This window comes from Lepus europaeus, chromosome Y (genome assembly GCF_033115175.1).
Source record: "Lepus europaeus isolate LE1 chromosome Y, mLepTim1.pri, whole genome shotgun sequence".
In the NCBI taxonomy this organism is placed as follows: domain Eukaryota; kingdom Metazoa; phylum Chordata; class Mammalia; order Lagomorpha; family Leporidae; genus Lepus; species Lepus europaeus.
In genome coordinates, this window is record NC_084851.1 from 16,941,219 (window position 1) to 16,947,711 (window position 6,493).

The 6,493-nt window shown below is 38.3% G+C and overlaps 1 pseudogene; it reads left to right on the plus strand.

Moving 5' to 3' along the window:
* Positions 1-1,320: 1,320 nt before the first annotated feature.
* On the plus strand, positions 1,321-3,217 carry LOC133754033 (SRSF protein kinase 2-like; annotated as a pseudogene).
* Positions 3,218-6,493: the final 3,276 nt, after the last annotated feature.

The window sequence follows — 6,493 nt, forward strand, 5'->3', positions numbered from 1 at the left end:
AATATATATTAAATTGATCTTCTGTATATAAAGAGAATTGAAAATGAATCTTGATGTGAATGGAAGGGGAGAGGGAGTGAGAGAGGGGAGGGTTGTGGGTGGGAGGGAAGTTATGGGGGGGAGAAGCCATTGTAATCCATAAGCTGTACTTTGGAAATTTATATTCATTAAATAAAAGTTTAAAAAAAAGTAAAAAAAAAGTTATTAATGTACTATTGTGAAGTCATAAACCAATGATTGTATTGTAATAAAACTAGCATTATAACATTATAATTGTGATGAAAAAGCCATTGTGATTTGAAAGTATATTTTGGTGTCATAAAACATTGTGATAAGCTATTGTTCTTATGGCTTAATCAGTTGTGATGCAAAAACCCTTCAGATATCATAACCAATTGAAATGTGATAAATCATGATAAAAGTCTGCCATTGTGATTTCATCATCACTGTGAAGTCACTCAAAGCACTGTAGCATCATAAACACACTAATGAGTCATGATAACCAATTGTTATGCCATAAACTGTAATTATGATGTTATAGTAAATTGTGGTATCATAAACAGCATATGATGTAATAAACCAATATTTTGTGACAAAAAAGGCTACTGTGGTGTTTAAAGTTATATTGTCAGGTAATGATCAATTGTGACATTATAAAATTCCTTTTGATTTATAATCACCTGGGATATCATTAACCACCATTGTAATAAATTTATCACTGTGATAACATAATTAATTGTGAATTCATAAAAACTATGAGATAATAAATTTATCATTGGACATCGTACTTAACCATATCATAAATCACCAGTGTATATCATAGTCAATTGTGAATCATAAAGCAACATTATGATGTAGTAATCAATTGTGATGTCAGGAAACCTTTATGCTGCCATACAAATATTCTGATCTCATAAAGTCCTATAATGATGTTATAAACTAACCATTGTTCTGTCATAATGAACTATAGTTATAAAACTATTATGACAGCATAAACCAACAATTCTGAAATCACAATCAATTGTGATGACATAACCAATTGTGATATCATAGATTTCCATTGCGATTTCATAAAGCCACCATATGATTTTGTAATCAAATACATTGTCATGAAAAGAATTGAGAGAGCTGGAGCAGTGGCAGTGGTGATGGCCATGGCAGCGACGGTGGTAGAGGCACAGTTCAGCCTCCTCCACTGGCAGAGCAAGGGGAGGCTGCAGCCTGGCTTGGCTTGGCTTGGCTTGGTTCACCTCAGCTCTTGCATGACCTCCACACCTGCCACCACCATAAAGCCTGCCACCCCACTGGCACCATGTAGCAATGAGTTCTGGGAAAGTGCTAGCCACTCAGGCCTGAAAATGGAAGCCAAAAAGAGAGAAGCATCTGAAAAAGCCAGAGCATCAGCAGACAGCTCCTTTATTTCCTTGACTGCTGCCACTGCCACCACCTCTACCACCTCTGCCAGACCTCACACCCCCAAAGCCAGGGGAAGGGATCAAATGATGAGGAGCAAGAGGACCCTGTGGACTACTGCAAAGGTGCCTATCATCCAGTGAAAATTGGAGACCTCTTCAATGGCTGTTATCATGTTATCAGGAAGCCTGGAGGGAGGCACTTCTCTGCTGTCTGGCTGTGTTGGAATATGCATTGGAAAAGATCTGTTGCTATGAAACTTGTAAAAGTGCCCAAGATTATATAGAAACAGCCTTGGATGAAATGAAATTCCTCAAATGTGTTCAAGAAAGTGATCCCAGTGACCCACAGACATGGTAGTCCAGCTGATCGACAACAAGATTTCAGACGTGAATGGAATGCATGTCTACACAGTATCTGAAGTGCTTGGCCACCATCTCCTCAAATGGATCAAGTCCAACTATCAAGGCCTCCCAGTATGCTGTGTGAAGAGTATCATTTGACAGGTCCTTCAAAGTTTAGTTTATCTGCACAGTAAATGCAAGATCATTCACACTGACATAAACCCACAAAACATTCTAATGTGTGGGATGATTCCTATGTGAGAAGAATGGCTGCCAAGTCCACGGAATGGCAGAAAGCAGGTGCTCCTCCTCCTTCAGGGTTTGCAGTAAGTACATCTCCACAGCAAAAACCTACAGGAAAAATAACTAAAACAGGCAGAAAAAGCTGAAAGAGAAGCAGGAGAGGCAGGCAATATTATTGGAGAAATGCCTGCTGGAGATAGAAGAACTGGAGTGCAGAGCTGAAAGGAAAATAATAGAAGAAAACATCACCTCAGCTGTATCTTCCAATGAGCAAGATAGTGAATATTGCCCAGAAGTGCAACTGAAAATGGCAGAATAGGAGGAGGCTGCTGAGGAGGAGACTGCAAAGTGCAGTGGTGAAGCTGAGGACCAAGGCAAAAAAGGAGACGCCAAGAAAGGAAAAAATTGAGAAAGATGAAGATGTCGAACAGGAACTTGCAAACCTAGATCCCACATGGATAGAATCCTGAAAACCAACTGTATAGAGAATGGACCCTTCTCACTGGAGCAGCAGCTGGAGGAGGAGGAAGATGATGAAGATGACTGCCCAAATCCCGATGAGTATAACCCTGATGAGCCAAATGCAGAAAGTGATTACACATATAGCAGCTCCTATCTACAGTTCAATGGTGAATTGCCAAATGGAACATAAAATACCCGAGTCACAGCTTCTGGAGTTTCCTACTTCCCTGTTCTCAGGGCCCTAAGAACCTGTGGCCTGCAGCTCTTTCCTGTCAGAGGTATCATCACTGACCAAACAAGAAGAAAGCAGTCCATCCCATGACACTAACAGGACTGTTTCAGCCTCCAGTACTGGGGATTTGCCAAAAACAAAAACTTAGGCAGCTGACTTGTTGGTGAACCTCTGGAACCTTGGAAAGAAGATAAAATTAGAGTAAAATTTGTTAATCTGGGAAATGCTTGTTGGGTGTATAAACACTTCGTAGAAGACATCTAGACATGGTAGTATAGATCCATAGAGGTTTTGATAGGCACAGGTTACAGTACACCTGCTGTAATTTGGAGTACAGTATGCATGGAGAACTGTGGCACTTCACAGGCCCTGGAGCCTGTTTGATGTACTTGTGAAAGGGTATGGCTGGTTCCATGAATATGATGCACAATTCACAGATTTCTTGATCCTGATATTAGAAGTAGTTCCAGAAAAGCAAGCCTCTGCTAGCAAATGTCTTCAGAATTCAAGGTTGAATTCTTAGCAAATTCTACAAATATAGCATTCTGTGCTAGCAAATATTTTCCAATACATCTGACCTACATGGTTACTCTCATTCTTTAACAGGATTGCAAGTGAGCTGGCTTCATCCTCAGGCCTTTATATTGCTTTGAGGTACTGTTGTTGAGATGTATCTTTTTGTGCACTGTAGTCCTGGGGAAGGGTAGTATTTTGTCTTCAGCTAAGTAGTTCACTGCTCACTCACTTCTGATCTCTAAGCATTCTTACTTGTGCTGTGTGCTGTGTGTGTCCCATTTGTATTTTGGCAGGTTTTGTAACTATTTATGAAGAAATATTTTAGCTGAGTACTTTATAACTTATAAGCATATTATTGGGGGCCAGCGCCGTGGCTCACTTGGTTAATCTTCTGCCTCTGGTGCTGGCATCCCATATGGGTGCTGGGTTCTAGTCCTGGTTGCTCCTCTTCCAGTCCAGCTCTGCTGTGGCTCAGGAAGGCAGTGAAGGATGGCCCAAGTTCTTGGGCCCCTGCACCCACATGGGAGACCAGGAAGAGGCACCTGGCTCCTGGCTTCAGATTAGTACAACTCTGGCCATTGCAGTCATTTGGGGAGTAAACAAAAGGAGGGAAGACCTTTCTCTCTGTCTCTCTCACTGTCTATAACTCTACATATCCAATAATTTTTAAAAAAAGATATTATCAAGTTGGAACCAAGAAATAGCAAGGGAATGTACAATTTTACCTTCTGGCAAAGGGACTTCATTCCTGTATTATACTGTATGTAAATGCACTCTGTAAATGTTAATTTTCATTAGAAATGGGATGGGGACTCAAATGCGGAAAAGCTACCAAGTCTTGAGTGCTTTATAGCCTGAGTTGCATGTAGCAGATTTTAACTGCTCCAAGGCATTGTACACACTTTTCATTCCATCACAGTCCTTTTATATTAGACTTGAAATGAAGTGGCTCTGGGTTACAAGATGCCATTCCCCATATGGCAATTTAAAGAGGGAAAAGACATACTTCTCATTCTAAAATATGCATTATGATTTAGCAGTCCCATTCCTAGTTTTTTGGCATATTTCTTTTTTTATTAAACTTTTATTTAATGAATATAAATTTCCAAAGTATAGCTTATGGGTTACAATGGCTTCCCCCCTCCCAAGTACTTTTAAAGGAAAAGGGTGATTTCCTTTTAAAAATGTGATGGCTGGGTACCATGGGCTGAAGTCTCCTCCAAACAGTTAACTTAAATACGTAGATTAAATTGGACAAGAGAAAAAAGGGGATAGTTAAAAATTAATTGTGATAAAATTTAAACACCTAAGAAAAACTGTGTGTTAATTACAGAGTTCAACCAATAGTACTAGAACAAAAAAAAATACTAAAATAGATTAAGTATTATATTGTACATCAACAGTCAGGACAAGAGCTGATCAAATCACTATTTCTCATAGTGTCCATTTCACTTCAACACGTTTCCCCTTTGGTGCTCAGTTAGTTGTTAGATTCATGTTAAATTTAAGAGTGGGGATAAGAGAGGGAGGAGATGTACAATTTGGGACATGCTCAATCGGACTTGCCCAAAATGGTGGAGTTAGAAACGTGCCAGGGGATTCCAATACAATCACATCAAGGTGGCATATACCAATGCCATCTCTTAGTCCAAGTGATCTTCAGTTCACAATTGATCACACTGATAGGTCTAAGAGTCAAAGGGATCACACAAACAAGACTATTGTCTACTAATACTAACTGATAGAATAAAAAAGGGAGAGAAGGATCCATCATGGGAAACGGGATACACAGCAGACTGATAGAATGGCAGATGTCTTAAATAGCACTCTGGCCTCAGAATCAGCCCTTAAGGCATTTGGATCTGGCTGAAGAGCCCATGAGAGTATTTTAGGCATGGAAAGCGAAGACACTCTGGAAAAAAAAAAAGAAGAAGACCTAAATGAAAGATCTCTGCAAGTGAGATCCTAGTGGAAAGAACAGGGCCATCAAAGAAGGAGGTACCTTTCTCTGAAGGGAGGAGAGAACTTCCACTTTGACTATGACCCTGTTGGAATAAGTTTGAAGTCGGCGAACCCTAAAGGCTTCCATAGCCTTAGCAACTCATCATTAGAGCCTACGGAGATTACTGATGCCATAAACAAGAGTGTCAAATTGCTAAGTCAACAACAGGAGTCACTGTGTGCTTACTTCTCATGTGGAATCTCTGTCCTTAATGTGTTGTCCAATGTGAAGTAATGCTATAACTAGTACTGAAATAGTATTTTACACTTTGTGTTTCTGTGTGGGTGAAAACTGATGAAATGTTTACATAATATATACTAAATCAATCTTCTGTATAAAGATAATTGAAAATGAATCTTGATGTGAATGGAATGGGAGAGGAAGTGGGAGATGGAAGGGGTGCAAGTGGGAGGGAAATTATGGGGGGGGAAGCCAATGTAATCCATAAACTGTACTTTGGAAATTTATATTTACTAAATAAAAAAATAAAGGGGGCAAAACTTGAAAAAAATTAATTGTGATAATATAATAGACATGGTGACATCATAATCTAACTTTCTATATCATAATGTATTGTATTCAGATGTGATAAACCACCACTGTGTTATTATATTCGTAGCATTGTGCTTTCATTGTCAGTTGGGAAGTTATAAATCAAATGTTGTCCCATAAACCTATCAATATGATGTCAGAATCAATTATGATGTCATAAAACACCAATAGGATGCTAACATCAGTTTCATTATCATAAAAACCAGCGTGGTCACATAAACAAAATTATGACATAAAACATTGTGATATAATAAAGCTACCATTGTGACATCATGATCAATTATGATGCCACAAAATCATTGTGATGCCATAGAACAGTACTGTGGTCTCATATATGTAAATTGTAACATCAAATCAATCATGGAGTCATCAAAATTGTTATACCATAATCTACTATGATGTTATAAATCACCATTGTGATTTCATATTTATTTTTATGTCATAAAATCATTTTGATATGCAGCAACCATAGTTATAGTCAATTTTCATTTAATAAACCACCATTGGTTTTAAGATAAAATCAACTTTGACATCATAACATAATTATCTCGAATTTTATTGTGATGTCATAAAATCTAATGTGATATCATGAAACTACCATTGTTACATTATAATAAGCTGTTGTGCAAGGAAGCTTTTGATGTCATAATTTATTGCGATGTAACAAACTATCATTGTGATATCACAAGCCTACCATTGTAATGTCATAAACAATTGTGATATCATAAA